Below are 17,168 nucleotides of genomic sequence, written 5' to 3'. Positions count from 1 at the left end.
GGGAGCTTATAGTGCTTTAAAAGAAATGGTGCATGGGGGTCAATTTTTCCAGTGAATGAAGCCGCTTCTTTACCCAGGGTCCATGCTTCTGTTCTGTACAAGCACCACCCTCTACACCAATGGTGCTAAGGATCATTGAAAAAAAGAATTGTGGCACAGTGCTCAGATGGAATGTACCCCCAGAGTGTTTTTTTAATGGAAAAGGGACATTAACTGTTGGTAAAAAAATAAGTGTTATTCACAGGGGTGTCTAAGAAATTAACACACCCAGAATTTGCATTTGCCTGTCCTTTATGGTCCCCTGGGTAGGACATTTTATATTACAGAGAGCAGACTACAATTTCACATAAAATTAGTTGAACGTTTTAGTTATGGCTTTTTCTCTACTATACATACCTGTCACTCCAAAGCTATAAGCATCCAATACAGTATTTTGGACAGTTGTAACACTAACTTCCAGACACAGCTCTTCAAGAGACCAGCTGTTTGCCTGTGCTACATACTGCCTTGTTGCTGTGATGTAAGCTTCAGGCACAAACAAACCACCAATCCACACATGAAGGTTCTGTCAAAAGAAAAGACTGAACTATCAAAACAATTTTGAGAAATGCAAATAAAAAAAATTCTAAACATCACTTCTAGTAACTAATAGTCTTTCTATGTACATCTCTAGTACTGTATTCTAAATGCAAATGTCATATTATAGAAATTAAATTCTCTAATATGCACCTGCATGAGGACATAGCTAGTATGAACGGAATTTCCTACTCTATATAAGAAATGATATATAACAGTGTCAGTGATAATATTTGTGTAGGAAAACAAATCCCTCAAACAGCTTGCTTTTATATAGTTAATTCTAAGGCAGTACACAATAATATACACATAATATATATTACAGGGAATAATACAGGCAGATGTTGAGCAGTAGAGCCAGTATAGCTTGCCTTCAGTTCCTTTGCTCCGCCGTTCGCTGCGGCTTGAGAAATATTCTGCAGTTGCTTAACTCGCTCGCTAAAATCTGCTACCCATTGTATGACAGTCAGCCCAGCAGGAACAGTAAAACGGGACCAGCTGTGAGGCAGTATTCCTTTTAAGAAACAATAAAACTAGAGGTTATTCCTACATTCCCACATAAAATATCCATTTGTTATATTTATCTGTCTTTGGAGCACACAGGAAGCTAAAGCTGTATGTCCTAGCACAAGAAGGCATTGCATTTATAAATCTTTCATTTTTACAACCCAAATTCCAGTATGCAGATACAAACAAGTGTTTACAAATACTTACAATGTATTGCACCTAGTGGGAATAAAAAGGGGAGTTCACCTTCTAGCTAACTTTAGTACGTTTTAGAATGTCCTATTAGTAACCTTTTATCTTTGTTGAATATCATTGTCTAAATCATGCTAAAAGTGAAAGGTGAACTACCTACCCCCTTCAACAACAAAATATGATAATATGGCAGTGTAAACTTTGTGGAGGAAATGGATCTGAAATCAGAGAATATATAAAGAAATGCAACAAAACATGTGCAGTGTATATTGTACCTTTTACAAGCTCGTTGATCAGAGTACGCAAATAATTAGTTTGCTTCTTCTTTCCCTCACACACTTGAACAACATCAGTAAGATCCTGTCGCACATCGTGGAGCAACTTTGCACCCATCTTTACTTCTCTTTCAAAGAATCTAAACAGGGGATCCTTAAATGCAAGGTACAAGGCAACTCTTAATCTTGGCATAAAAATGCTTACATTGCTGTGGCTAAAGGAAACAACTGTTTTGTTGTTTTGTGTAATATTATTTTATATATATATATATATATATATATATATATATATATAATCTCTATTGGGCTAACCTTTATGTTTTCCACTGTACGTTTTAGATGATTGAGTGCTTGTGGGATGACTTGAAGCCAGTTGCAGGCAGTTATGTGTAAAGTTCTCATCCAGGCTGGGCGGCCGTCAGATGTGGAGTCTGTTCTTTGTTTCTTCTCAGTTTCTGCATAAGCTAAGTCATCCTCATCCTCCAGCATTTGCATTTTCAGCATTTTACCGATCATGTCAATGCCTGAACCACAGGGTAGAAAAACAAATTTCGGGGAAGCGTAAAGTAAAGAAAAAAAAAGCAGACGAAAAACAAAATGATGTGCGCGATTTAATTGTAATTTAGGGTTAGCGCAAACAAAAATTTTAAAAAATAAACCTGATGGTTTATTGAAAATATATGCAAACTTTCAAGCTTGTAAAGACCTTCTACCTCAGAAATGAAAATTGCATCACTATGGTGTAGTAGTAGTGAACAGAAATAAACAAAAGACACTCTCTAACCATAAATATAAACACCAACTCATACACATTTTAGCAGGGGAGAGGGGAGGAGGCATTTATGATGGAATTAGAAATGCAATGAAAGTACAAGACTGTTGAAGGATGAGACCAGACCAAAAATGACAGGGTTAAGCAGAAAATGTATGGTTGAAATGAAGCGTACAAACCGCCACAATTGCAATCATACATTTGTCCAGCAGATGAAGAGGAAGATGCAAGTTTAAGAGTCTGAAGAGGAAAAGGAACACAGCTCTCAAGTTAGTATGGAATTAATATCAGCAAAGACGTGTGTGTACAGTCAATATTAGCCTTAACTTCATAGTTAAGAGCAAATAAAGCAAAATGCCATATACAAATAGGACATGTTTCTCCAAAGGAGTCATAAAATGATTCACATTACAAACTCTTTTTATGCCACACTACTTAATTACTAGCCCTGTGTTCTACCTCAGGACTAAAAAGACTTTGAAAGCAGAAGCAATATTTTACCCTGTGTTGTGAGAAGAACTCTTTCTGCATTGTTAGGCAGTCCAAGCCAGGAGGGTGTCTGGGTATCTGGGAGAGTCTCCACCCACTGAACAAATTCATCACGCCTTCAAAATAAAAAATATGTTAATTGTAAGCAATGAAGACAATATCTAATATTTGTATATCTCAGATGACAGCTTGAGCAGCCTAGAGTTACCTGATGCCATCTGGCATTTGGATATCCTTGTGCCCATCAACCTTACAAGCTAATTTAAACTCGCTGTCAAAACTTGAAGTTGTAAAGAGTCGTTCAAGGAATGTGTTTAGTAGCCTTTGGTCAAATTCATTATCAATCCGCCCTCCATAAATAGACTGTGCCATCAAAGTTTTTAGGGCTGACCATGGAATTTTATCTGGTGAAATGTTCTGACGGCCCTAAAAGAAAGGATAAAAACAGTCCATTTATATTTTCAAGTCAGATGCTTTCTAAAAACATCAGCTGATCATTTGAAAAGTCATACATACAATGATGAATTTAAAAAGGCTGATGGTACACTGAATGCTTTAATCTGGCTGAAAAACTCAAAATTGTGCACTGCAGCCTCCCTTTGGCTTGAATGGAAAATGACGGGATGGTTAAGGTTGAGAAGCTATCAGTCTAAATGATTCTTGGATTGCCCTGATCCTATCCTGACTGCTTACCTTCGCAGTGTCATCAAGCCATGTGTCCACAGTGTCACAAGCAGATCTGAGATCCGATTCACCAAATTCATACTTCTTAGACCAGCCCAAAGGAGCATAGCGCAGACGTTCTTGGATAATAGCATGAAACCAGGCCAGGAGGAAGTATAATCGAGCACGCTCATTGGGAGACTACATGAGAAAATACAAATACCAGTTAAGGATGTATATTTGTGTAAATTCACTAATAGGATTGGCTCCCTACATTTACCGTTATAGAGGAGTCTTATGAATTGAAACCACTATCAGCATCACATACATAAATGATGCAATAACATCACTGTTTCTTTGAAGATCTGCTTCAAGATTTTGTCACGCTCTAGACCAAAGTTACTTATGTATTATTATTTTGATTTATTTATATGCACAACGTAGCCAATATTTGCACTTTATACTTTACTTTTAGAAAGAAATGGTAAACCACTGAAGTACAAAACAAAGAAAATTGTATCCGGATATTCAGAAAACATCTAATAAATCATAAAAAGGAGGTACTGCAACATGTAGCCTAATCCCAATGAACTGGCTGGTTTGTACTGGGGCCCAGTTTCCACATACTGAGCTGTACGGTTAGTAGGCATTTTTATAGTTTACTTTATATTTGAATATATATTTTAAGGCAAATGCACTCACTTTACAAATCCTCGAAACAGGGATACTACTGAATGTTCTCAGCATGTTGGCCTTTACACCAGGTGGTGGTTCAAAGACAAAGATGCGTCCAGCTCGCAGCAGATTTACAGGCACCTTAGAAAGTACAACATTTATGGTAAGACATGTATTTGGGTAGACAACTTTAAATATACATGCACAAGTTTCTACATTCATTGTACTGCTTTGTAGGTCTCTCTTGCATCTCTACATTTGAAATGGCAATGGGCATCTTTCAATGCAATTAAAAATGTTTCTACCTTGGGATTAATCTCCATGGTCAAGAAGAGCCTGAAGCAAGCATGCGGCTGCAGAGAATGCAGTTTCTTTTCAAGTTGCATCAACCACCCAGGTGCCAAGTGAACATTCTTCAGCATTACCCACCTATCCCATGAAAAGCACGGTTAGAGTTAGAAATGATAAAACTAGCAAAACAGGGAAATAAAAACATCTGCACAAGATCTTCTTGAATTAGTAATTTTGGCAACAAAAAAATGTAAGGAGGTAGTTATTATAAGTTAATCTTTAGTATGTTATAGAATGATCAGTTCTTAGCAACTTTTGTATAGTTTTTTTTTTTTTTTTTTACTTATTATTTGCTTTCCCTGTTTGACTCTTTCTAACTTTCAAATGGGGGGTCATTGACCCCAGCCTCCAAAAACTATTGCTCTGTTAAGCTACAATTTTATTGTTACTTATTACTTATCTTGCTGTTCAGTCCCTCTCACATTCAAAGCACTGCCTGGTTGCTAAGGTAATCTGGACCCTAGCAACTAGATGGCTGCTGCAATTCCAAGCTAGAGAGCTGCTTAACTAAAAGGTAAAGAATTCAAAAACCACAAATAAAAAATGAAGACCAGCTGCAAACTGTCTCACAATAGCACTCTCTCCATCATACTAAAAGTAATTTAAAGGGAAACTATGCCCCCAGAATGAATACTTATGAAGACCTATTAAAGAATCTTGCCAAACTGGAATATATATATCAGTAAATATTGCCCTTTTACATCCTTTCCCTTGAGCCACCATTTAGTGATGGGTTGTGTGTTCCCTCAGAGATCACCTGGCAGGAAATAATGCAGCTCTAACTGTATCAGGAAGTAGTGTGGGAGCAAAAGGCTAACCTCTGTCTATTTATTGGCTGATGGGGCCTAGCATGTATGTGTGCTCTGTGAATCCTATGATCCCATGGGGCAACCCTTAATTCTTAAAATGGCAATTTTTTTATTTAGGATTTCCCAATAGCACATACTACTAAGAAAAGTATATTTTTATGAAAATGGTTTATTTAGATGAAGCAGGGCTTTACATATGAGCTTGTTTATACAATATATGTTTAGAGACCTAAATTGTTTGGGGGTATAGTTGTCCTTTAAAGGTGAACAACCCCTTTCAGTTTATAAAATATACACAGGGTTAACAATGATGTATTAGTAGTAGGAAATTCATGTTATGCATTATCCAGGTGGAAAAACAGTGTCTCAAAACACTGTTTTACATACCAACATTAAACTACAATACAACTTTGGATCAAATCATTGTGGGCTGTTTACACAACACTGTCTACATGCTGTGTGGAAAAGATATCAGCAGGGGCTGTTATGGATAACTGGCACTATATATAAATCATAATAATAATAATACAATTGCACCCACCTTCCCGATTTTACAGCTGTATTTATAGCTTTTTCTGCTTGATTAAAGCCTTCGGCGGAACCTTTAATATACAAAACAAGAGACACAAGATAAATATTTTAATAACCCCCAAAGAGTAGCATTGCTTTTTAAAGCTTAATTGCTTATTAGGACAGCTCACATACCAATAGCAATTGATGTAATCTGAGTGTTCTGCTCAGCTGCCAAGTCTTCGACTCGTCCACTGGCATCATATCCTGGTACTGAACACATGAGGACTGGGGTGTTAGGTTTAACCTAGATTAAAAAAAAAGAAAGCTCTCTCAGTTCTGGGGTAACATATATTTAAGTACTAAATAGGTTTCTTATTTTCTTTAAAAAAAAAAAAAAAACAAAAAAAAAAAAGATTTAAATGGAAAGTTCTCTTACATTAACATTACTGTACTGTATATAATGATGTTTTACAATCATGTGCTAATGGTCTTTGTTTTCTGTAGGTCAGTGCAACCTTGGTCCCCCTAGAAGTCACACTAACTGCTTCCACTATAGTTTCACCCCTGGAATGGTGGTTGTTGTGATAACCATCTCACCTCTGTGTCTACAATATGTGCCAAGTCTATAGGCTGGTCTATAATTGACATGAAAGAATCTCCAAGAACTGTAGAAACAAAAATATGTGCCATGGCCAGGAGTCGATCTGGGCGGAAAGCTTGTATGAGCAGCAAGCGATGAACAGCTTGTCCAATTGGTGCTACAGGAAAGAACAAATAGGTATGTTATATGAAAGTTTGGCCTAACAAAGTGTAATAAGATATCCGTAGTTATAGAGGAACCTGTCAGACAGACATAATAAGCTGTATAAAAAAAGTTCTATTCAGGTTAAACATGATACCCAAATCCTTTTTGTTAATTACAAATCCATATCTGTTTTAAAAAATCTCAGCTATCAATCATATACTGCCTGCCCCAAGGCAGAGAGGCAGGAAAGCAATTACTTTTTACTTTTCCAGTCACAGCCCTTCTCCCATTCCCTCACCCTGCCCACGGTCTATAATCATATTGCCTGTGCATGGGTATGCTTATGATACCCATTCTGGCACATAAACAAGATTTTGGGGTGATGCAAAACATTTTTCACAAAATGGCTGCTGCCTGCTTGTTGTGATTGTGAATTCCAGGACTAAAAATAATTCAAACTCATACCACCAACATATTCATATTATACACAATAATTGCTATTGAAAGAAGTATCTGTTGGGCTCTCTAATTTCTGCATGTCTGCTTTCAGTGCTCCTGAAAACAGTTTTGTACAAGCCAGCTCAACTAACACACCTACACTGTTGTAGGAGTAAGAAAAGGAACAACAAATCCTGCTTTATATTGCCATTACATTCACAAATTAACTTTCTTCTTTATACATTTACATATTCCACATTGCTTTATAGAGATTGTTCATCGTTAACACCAGTCCCTGCCCCAACAGCAGGTGTCTGCGTGGGTTACCCAGAGGAAACCCACGCAGAAACAGGAAAAACATAGCAGCAGTGCTAACCATTGCTCCTTTAAAATCATTGAAAATAATTATTGTAACATTTATTAGAATTACATTTTCATAATGCAAAAACATTTTTTTTGGGTAGTTCCCATTGTAAAAGCCAATCCAATCTTAAATGGTTTCTGCAAATTAATTTCAGCAGATTTAGCCATAATGATCAACAGGGCTACTCTACTTTGCTTAGTGTTAGAAGGTTCAGAGCAGGATGGTTAAGTACATCTATTGTATTCCCTTCCATATATGGTTGCATTATTAAGTTAAAATTGAGATTTTACATTTCCAGTGCAATATATACAAAACTATTTTTCTAGGATCTCACAGTATTTATATAAGATATCATTCAACAAATAAATCCCAAACAAACATTGCTTGTAGATACTTCCGAGCAAATAATGGAATACAAAATATTTGAAAACAAAATCATACATGTCATCAGGGTCTGCAACAGTCTGTACAGTCATTTAACAACATTTTAATGCACAACTAATAGGTAAGAATGCACTGCTAAAGTAATCACTGTATCCTAATATTTTGGAGAGACAGCTACTGCATAATCATGCTTTAAAAAAAGTTTTAAATATAAATTTTAAAGTTTCAAGTAAAATGTTGCACCTATAGGTGTAACTACTCTGCTCCAGGCACCGTGCAAAAAAATCTTTGAAAGGGCCTGGTGCAGAATACCAAACTCTAACAGCCCAAGCTCCCCTTTCCCCGACTGCTCTGTCGTGCACCCTGTCCTGTGTCCCCTTGCTTTGCATCCTATCGCTTATAAATCTCCCTCTCCTATCTAAGAGCCGATGGAGAGTGGAGGTTAACAAGCAACAATAGAGGAAGCAGAATCCACAGCCCCCTGTCTCGCCAACAACTGTACGGTCTGCTTCCTCTATTGTTATGCCACTGGTAAAATTATTAAGAAACACAAGTTGCTCTATTTAAGACTTGCTGGAGATGGAGAGTGAAGTCCAGTGCTTTAATTACTGCTACAGGTTTATTATGGGATATTGCCCTGTTGAATAATTGCTGCCAGGATGAAATAAAATTAACTAAAATGAATCTCACTTACTTGCAGGTTTATCTTCACTCCAAATGTATGGCACGGTTTGTTCAGGAGAGCTGCTGTCTAACCATATGCAGAATTGCTATTTATAAAGAAGGGTTAGATTAATTATGGTTGTACTTAATACAGAAAAACATTTTTTTAAGTTAAATCTCATAAATGCTACTGCAGACTTACTTCATCAGCCTCAACCTTTGAGATCACATCCTTAAATGCAGACAAGTTGCTAAGTCGCATCATGGCTTCTACTTGCTCTTCAGTTAATCCACTGATTTTGGGTACAAAAGTTGAACCAAGCACAATCTGCTTTCCTCTTAGGAAATGTTGAAATTCAAGGTCATATGCAGGCTCCCTAGATTAGAATGGCAATGATCATAGTGACAATATGATGCTGTATGGAAAATGGAGTATTCATTGTTGGCTGGGAAACAGGACAGATTTTAGTTGTCTCTCTTATAAAATCTGCAGAACACCAGAACATACTGGGAATCTTGAATGGCGACTGGTAACAAATGAGCGGATCTACTTCACTTTCAAAATATATGAATATTAGGCTCAGGGAGATGTATTCACAAATTGAACACTGCCCAAACACAGAACTTTGTAGAACTAATCCATCTTTCTACACTCATGACCACATGGGCATGGCTCCAAGGGATTCTTTTTGTACTTAAACCTGTGAAACACTGATCTAAATCCAGCTTACTCTTATGTGCCCTGTCATCTCCAGGTAGGTGCTATACTTCAAGGTGCTGTGACCCCCAATGAGAGAAGAGAGATACAGCTTTTCACCAATGTGGTGACCTCCCGGTTACATAGCAGAATTAAACAGAACTAAAAATCATCTTACCCAATAGTTCCTTTTAGTTTTATTCTTGCAAGAAGCATGGCAAAGGTTATGTGGTCCTGGTGAAGCATACCCCGGGCAACTCTATTGAAAGCAACCTAAAAATAAAATGAATCATCCTTTCATATTCAGACTTTTATAATTCAGACTAATGTTAAACCACATTTCATCTGTAGCTCTGAAAAATGTTTGCCCATCTAAGCAGACAGATCAGTTCAATATGAAGTCACAGAAATGGACTAGAAATAGGAAGCAAACCCCACACAAAGTAAAGCATTAACTGACACATTGGGGCACATTCATAAATGTACGATTGAGTCCGAACACAAAAAAGAGGGATTTTTTCTCTTACGTCTAAGGGGGACACAGGAACAGTGGGGTAAAGGGTCCCTCCTACAAGGAGGCAGGACACTGCAGTGATGTCAGAACTGTTGCTCCTCCCTCTCTCCTTTTACCCCCCTGCTTAGCCAACAGAGCTCAGTTTTTCAAGTGTCCTCGCCACAGGAGGTTAGGACTGGCCTATAGACAGGCCCTGCACAAGGACAACATCGGTCAGCGATTAGCGCTGACAACAGGGGTGAGACCAGAGTCAGTAACACTTCTGCGCTCTAAGTGTCAGCCCCCCCCGCGGGACTTCCCACTCTGCACAACACTAACCTAAGTGTTTGACTGAACGCTGATTCAGGCGCTTCCCTGGAACAGAGCTGGGCCCCCCGGACAGCTGGAGACAAGCGCCTTGCCTAGCTCTCCTCTACCAGGTAACAGGCTTCTCCCTAGCTCCCTGCCTTCAGCCACTACGCGCGACGCGAGTATCGCGCGCGCGCATAATGATGACGTCACGAGCACGCGCCTAACTGGTGCGCACTCGCGTCGGAGGGGGAGTAACTGCTCTTCGCGCCATTACTATCGCGTGTCACTGGGGTTGCGGTCACTCTCCTTGGCGCGCTCCACATAACCAGAGGCGAGTTCTGCTCTGATACAGCACTGCTGATTCTCCTTCTCTCCTCCACTGTGTGCATTAAGATACCAGGTGGCAAGTATACTTCTATACCTACACACATGGCTGAAGGCAGGGGGGACCTATTTTCTAAGGGAGGCAGGAAAAATTCACCTATGGTGTCATTTTTTGCCTGCACTAAGTGCCTTAATAAGTTTAAGGAGGGCCAATCTAGCCCACTTTGCCCTGACTGCAGCTCGCACCTCAATCAGGCTTCAGCCTCCCATGAGAGTGTCTCACAGGGCCCCATTGAGCAGCCCATAGCAGGCCCTTCCTCTGCAGGAGCCCCAATCGCACAGGCCTCCTCTGATGTGCCAGCATGGGCCGTCTCATTATCCAATTCCCTAGCAGGTCTACAGTGTATACCTCAATTGGCTTCCACAATTGACAAAATGTTGGAAAAATTGTCCGACATTCCAGCACCCTTAGCTAAGCGCAAGCGTGATACTGGTAGACCAGACCCGACCCTGAGGGTCTTTACTTCTAGCCCACCTCTATCTGAGGATGAGGCTAGCGAGGGAGAGGTGTTCTCTTCAGCACACTCTGACTCCGATGGGGCAGAGAGCACCCCTGATACTTCCTCTAATGTCGACCACCTAATTCGGGCGGTTCTGGAAGTATTACAAATTGAAGATGCAGACTCTGCCCCAGGTAAGACTAAGAGTCTCTTCAAAAAGCACCACAAGGCCTCGGCCTTCTTTCCAGCCCATGATCAGCTACAAGCATTGATTCAGGAGGAGTGGCAGTCGCCTGAAAAGAGGTTTCATGTCACTAGACGCTTTACCAGACAGTACCCCTTCCCTAAGGAATTCATTGACAAATGGAGCGTACCACCCGTAGTCGACGCCCCAGTGTCCAGGCTATCCAAGGCCACTACCCTTCCAGTCCCTGATGCTTCGGCATTCAAGGACCCTACTGACAAAAAACTTGAGGGCTTCCTGAAGGCCGCCTTTTCAGCCTCAGGCTCAGCCCTTCTGCCTATCCTCGCATCCGCCTGGGTTAGTCGGGCTATTGAGGCGTGGGCTAGTTCCCTACTAGAATGTACACAAGACGCCTCCAATCCACAGGCTTCGCAGTTAATTTCCTACATTTTAGAGGCTAATGCCTTTGTCAGCGAAGCGGCACTGGACGCGGCCAGACTCATGGCAAGTTCCTCAGCTCTTTCGGTCGCGGCTCGCAGAGCCCTCTGGCTAAAGATGTGGTCAGCCGACCTCAGCTCCAAAAAGTCCTTAATTTCCATTCCCTTTAAGGGATCCAGACTCTTCGGGGAAGAGTTAGAAAAGATCATATCCCAGGCCACAGGGGGTAAGAGCACGCTTCTCCCACAAAACAGACCCAAGTCAGCCTTCAACCCCCGAAAGGGTAACTCCTTTCGCTCCCAGAGCTCCCGCAACTACAAGGGGAGTCCCCCATCACGCTCATCTACCGCCTTTAAACAGCGGTTTCCCAACAAGGGCAGATCTACCTGGCAGCCCCGAAAACCCCAAGCCAAGCCTACGGGGGACAAGGCCGCCTCTTCCTGACTATGTTACAATTACACAGGGGTCAGTAAACCTAGGGGGCAGGCTTCGTTTTTTCGCGGATACCTGGGCCGCTCACTCCACCGACCCTTGGATCCTCGACATCATTGCGTCCGGGTATCGACTCGAGTTCAAGAGTCCTCCCCCAAGACACTTCTTTATGTCAAGGCTTCCCGTACAACCTCCCAAGAGGGACGCCTTCCTGTCAATTATTCACTCCCTGGCCGATTCGGGCGTGATAGTCCCCGTGCCTCCTACACAGCGTTTTCAAGGGTTCTATTCGAACCTCTTTATTGTACCCAAGAAGGACGGATCCTTCCGGCCAATCTTAGACCTCAAGAAACTGAACAGGTGGATTTCATACCACAGGTTCAAAATGGAATCACTTCGCTCAGTCATTCGCGCCATGGAACCGGCAGAATTCTTGGCATCCCTGGATATCAGGGATGCCTACCTGCATGTTCCTATTCATCCTCACCACCCCGAGGGTTTTCACGAAGGTCATGTCTGTGATAGCGGCTCTCCTCCGTGTCCGCGGTGTATCTATCATTCCGTACTTGGACGACCTCCTTATCAAGGGTCGTTCCAAGGAACTAGCCGAACACCACGTTCGGCTCACCATCCAGACCCTTCAAGAATTCGGGTGGACCATAAACTTTCAGAAGTCCTCCCTATCACCCAGCCAACGGATGACCTTCCTGGGTCTCCACTTCGACACTCTACAACAACGGGTCTACTTACCAGAGGAGAAACAGCTCAAGCTACAAGCTTCTATCCGCCGCCTCAGGACAACGACAAGGCCGACAGTACACTCTTGCATGAGAGTCCTGGGACTCATGGTGTCGGCCATCGAGGCAGTCCCATTTGCCCAGTTTCACCTTCGCCCACTCCAGTCACTAATTCTCAGGAAGTGGCACAGACTATCCCTTCACCAACGGATCTCCTTACCGCCAAACACAAGGAGATCTCTTTCTTGGTGGCTCCTCCCCCACCAGCTATCTCAGGGGCGGACATTCACAGAACCGACTTGGCAAGTAGTCACGACAGATGCCAGCCTCCAGGGATGGGGAGCGACCTTTCAGGGGAGATCAGCTCAGGGTCTCTGGTCCCCGGAGGAATCCCAACTGCCGATCAACCTTCTGGAGATCAGGGCCATACGCCTGGCACTCCAGTCGTGGCAGGACCTTCTCAGGCTCAAACCAGTGCGCATCCAGACGGACAACGCCACCGCCTACATCAATCGGCAGGGGGGCACGCGAAGCACAGCGGCCAACAGGGAAGTAACTCCCATTCTGACCTGGGCAGAACACAACATACCTCACCTGTCCGCCATACACATCCCAGGAGTGTCAAACCTGGAAGCAGACTTCCTAAGCAGACACCGAGTAGACCCCGGGGAGTGGGAACTCCACCCAGACGTATTCCGTCTCCTAGTGGACCAGTGGGGCATGCCACAGATCGACCTAATGGCCACAAGGCACAACAGAAAGGTCCCCACCTTCCTCGCAAGGTACCAGGACCCCCTTGCGGCCGGCATAGATGCAATGACCATTCCGTGGCACTTCCGGCTAGCCTACATCTTCCCTCCCCTCCCCATGCTCCCACGGGTACTAAAGAAGATAAGCAGAGAAACAGCCACAGTCATTCTAGTCGCCCCGTGCTGGCCCAGGAGATCTTGGTACTCAGATCTGCTAGCGCTCTCCCTGGAACCTCCAGTTCCATTACCACCGCGAGACGACCTTCTCAGCCAGGGCCCGATCCGGCACCACAACCCACAACTCTTCACCTTAATGGGTTGGCTCTTGAGGCCTCTATCCTAAGGGACAAAGGACTTTCGGAAACCGTCATTCAGACGATGCTCAGGGCTCGAAAACCTTCAACCTCCAGGATTTACCATAGAACATGGAACTGCTACTGGGCTTGGTGTGACCAGCGCGATCTTAACTTCCGAGAGTGCAACATTCCGACAGTGCTGGACTTTCTCCAGTCAGGTCTTCACAAGGGGCTCCGCCTTGGCTCCCTAAAATCTCAAATCTCCGCCCTCTCCATCCTGTTCCAGGAGCGCATAGCCCACCATAACGATATACGCACCTTTTTACAGGGGGTGTCCAGGATCAAGCCCCCCTTCCGACACCCGGTTCCCCCGTGGGACCTGAACCTTGTTCTCAATGCCCTCACCGAGCCTCCATTCGAACCTCTCGACTCTGCGGATCTCTGTGTCTTAACCTGGAAGACAGTCTTTCTCATAGCCATATCCTCCATACGACGCGTCTCGGAGCTGAGCGCCCTGTCGTGCTCTCCACCATTCCTCATATTTCAGGAGGACCGCGCGGTACTGCGTACCGCCCCGGGGTTTCTCCCCAAGGTAGTCTCCCCCTTCCACATTAACACGGAGATTAGCCTCCCCTCATTTTGCAATAAACCAAGCAACGAGAAGGAGGCCAAATTGCATCGCCTAGACGTAGTCAGAGCACTAAAGACCTACGTCTCGCGCACCAAGTCCTTCAGAAGGTCAGATACCCTGTTCGTGCTCCCTTCGGGCCCCAGAAAGGGTCTTCCCGCTACCAAGACCACGCTAGCCCGCTGGATTAAGGAAGCAATCAGACGATCTTACCTGGCAAGACGGAGGACGCCTCCCTTGCGGTTGCGGGCCCACTCTACCCGCGAATTAGGAGCCTCCTGGGCTCACAGACACATGGCATCTGCCGATCAGGTTTGCAAGGCGGCTACTTGGGCCTCCTTACACACCTTTACGAAATTTTACCAATTCAACACTTACCTGTCCGCGGAGGCGGCCCTTGGCCGAAAGATCCTCCAAGCGGCAGTATCTACCCAAGTTCCTCCCTCCCTTAATTCGCTGGGCATCTTTGGTATGTCCCACTGTTCCTGTGTCCCCCTTAGACGTAAGAGAAAGGAAGATTTATGTACTTACCGTTAAATCCTTTTCTCTTTAGTCGTCAGGGGGACACAGGACTTCCCTCCCGGAACTTTGTCTGAGTTGCATTCAACCATGCGTGTAAGTTATATGAGTTAAGTTTGAGACAAGTTATATGTTCCTGTTTGAGAATCTTTGGAAATAACTGAGCTCTGTTGGCTAAGCAGGGGGGTAAAAGGAGAGAGGGAGGAGCAACAGTTCTGACATCACTGCAGTGTCCTGCCTCCTTGTAGGAGGGACCCTTTACCCCACTGTTCCTGTGTCCCCCTGACGACTAAAGAGAAAAGGATTTAACGGTAAGTACATAAATCTTCCTTTTTTTAAGTTTTAGAACTGTGCATATTTTCTGTGATTTTTTTGGTTAATTTGCAGATATTTTTCATACTTTAGGACAATTTGTGCGACAAAATCGTATTTGTTGTGAGTATCAAAGTTTACGATTCATTCAAGTCTGGTATCGTGACTTTCCTTGGGCCAGGGAGGAGCTGCAGAGTGCCATTGAGTCCTATGGGAAGCTTCCAAAATCATGCACTGAAGGTTCAATTCAGAAAGGTTTTCCCATCGTTACGATCGTTTGGATGAAAATTTCGTGACTATCAGATCGCCTTTCACAAACGATTGTTTCAATATGAAAAGTACGGAACTTTCGGATTGTAACTACAAAATTTTTGCGACATTTGCGATCATCAGAAATGATCAGATTTCGTGATTCGGATTCATACCTTAGTGAATCGGCCCCATTGTGTTGCTTGCTTAGTCAGATGGAAAGTATACACCTATATACACCTCCTCCAGCAAAAGCAAAATACAGAGAAGAGCTGAAAATGTATTTACATTTTAGAAGAATCCATAATCTAAATCTTTTCCTACTAAAAGTGCTTGCAAGAAGCAGAATGTTGAAAAGGCATCTTTGTTTCTCTTGCTAAGTGCAAATGAACAGATTTTTCAGGTGCAAATTATGTTCAGCATATGTTCTATTCACCGAAATTATTAAAAAATTGTGGTTTATAATGTGCCCCTTTAACTTATGTGAATAGATGCCCTCAAGTTTTTATATATGCATCAAAGCAAACAGCAGAGCCAGGGAAGATATTTCTCGAGGTTAGATGTGCACAGATTATCTCCTCACAGGAAACCTTATCATACCTGGAAAAGGTCCTTGGTGATGACAGAGAGGCGCTGAGTATGATCTATGGTTCCCTTCAGATTAGCGTTCTCATACAGTACTGTATGGTAAATATCCAAGAAAAACTGAAGAGAATACTGGTACAGGAAATGGATCTAGTAAGAAAAAAAGAAAATCACTGTACTATGTGCTGAACAGCTTTTCAACATATTCTACAACTTATACCAGTAATATACCCCTGACAGTGCTTTAAAATTAAATTGATACCAAGCGAACCAAGCACTTTCTGCTATAAAATATAATTCTTCAAATACTGTACCTCCTCAAATAATTTTGGTCTGAACTGGTTAACAAAAATTTACCCTAATAAAGGATAATAATAGTGGGCCATCTAAATGAATTCACAAGCCCCTGGATCATTAACATCTAGATTAGCCACAGCAGGGGCCTTACATTTATTTGTCAAATAGTAACCTTAGGTTAGCCCTCTTGATTTAACAAAATCTACCACTCTGCTGCTGACCCACCATTTTCATTGTCATCGTTGGTCACATAACCCAAACACCTTAGTTGAGTTGCTTTAAGAACTACAGGGGTCTTGCTTGCTTTATTGCGTTGAAGTAACTATGCAATACTATATGCTTTTAATGTCACTTTTAAGATATGGTTCTGTCTGTATCTATTCTGCCACCATATATTCTGCTTGCACAGGAAAGGTTTTACGTGTGAAATTTTATTAGACTTTTCAGGTAACTGCAAAGTGCTACAGAAGGGTGTGCTAGGAATAACCACCTTGTGCTAAAGATTAAAAAAAAACAAAAAAACGTAGCCCTTACTTGCTTGAGTGACTCCATAGTAAAGTAAATGCTGCTACATGCAGTGGAGAGAGGCAAATACTGGTGAGAGACAGACTCAACCTCCTGCATAACAATATCCGTTTCTTCAACTTTACGTGTGACTTCTGCTGCCTCTTTCTTTAGGTTCTCCAGTGTGGTAATAATGGTGTCATCATCCAAAATACGGCCCTTCACCTCATTAAGAGCCTGTAGCAGCGACTTCTCCAGTTGGCGCAAACGAAGCTGGAATTCACCTGAGCAATTCAAAACACAATGTATCATTCTGAGTTTAGCCAACTGTACATACATCAAGTATGTGTGTTTGTTGGCTTGGAGAATTTATATAAAACTGTTTATAATGGTTCAAGAGTAGGAGTGATAAGACCTCATTCCCAAACAAGCTGGAGGGCAATATCAAGCTTCACTGTCTCACGCTTGGGAATAAGCATCAAGATAATTTTTGCCT

At 42.5% G+C, this 17,168-nt stretch overlaps 1 non-coding gene across 1 annotated transcript in view; it reads right to left on the bottom strand.

Annotated features, from left to right (window-relative positions):
* dync1h1 overlaps positions 1-17,168 on the bottom strand; it is a 61,880-nt gene that overhangs the window by 1,292 nt on the left and 43,420 nt on the right. Inside the window, exons 60-76 of the transcript XR_004219569.1 lie at positions 16,703-16,956; positions 15,887-16,021; positions 9,292-9,386; positions 8,619-8,793; positions 8,448-8,523; positions 6,420-6,580; positions 6,015-6,126; positions 5,851-5,911; positions 4,455-4,578; positions 4,177-4,290; positions 3,505-3,675; positions 3,020-3,237; positions 2,824-2,927; positions 1,863-2,074; positions 1,551-1,704; positions 948-1,090; positions 397-565 (exon numbers count right to left, since the gene is read on the bottom strand). This is a non-coding gene — a transcript (dynein cytoplasmic 1 heavy chain 1). The remainder of the gene's footprint in view (positions 1-396; positions 566-947; positions 1,091-1,550; positions 1,705-1,862; positions 2,075-2,823; positions 2,928-3,019; positions 3,238-3,504; positions 3,676-4,176; positions 4,291-4,454; positions 4,579-5,850; positions 5,912-6,014; positions 6,127-6,419; positions 6,581-8,447; positions 8,524-8,618; positions 8,794-9,291; positions 9,387-15,886; positions 16,022-16,702; positions 16,957-17,168) is intronic.

Source organism: Xenopus tropicalis, chromosome 8, assembly GCF_000004195.4.
Source record: "Xenopus tropicalis strain Nigerian chromosome 8, UCB_Xtro_10.0, whole genome shotgun sequence".
NCBI classification, from domain to species: domain Eukaryota; kingdom Metazoa; phylum Chordata; class Amphibia; order Anura; family Pipidae; genus Xenopus; species Xenopus tropicalis.
Note: the sequence above shows the minus strand (reverse complement) of the source record. Positions and strands in the feature narration are given on the sequence as shown.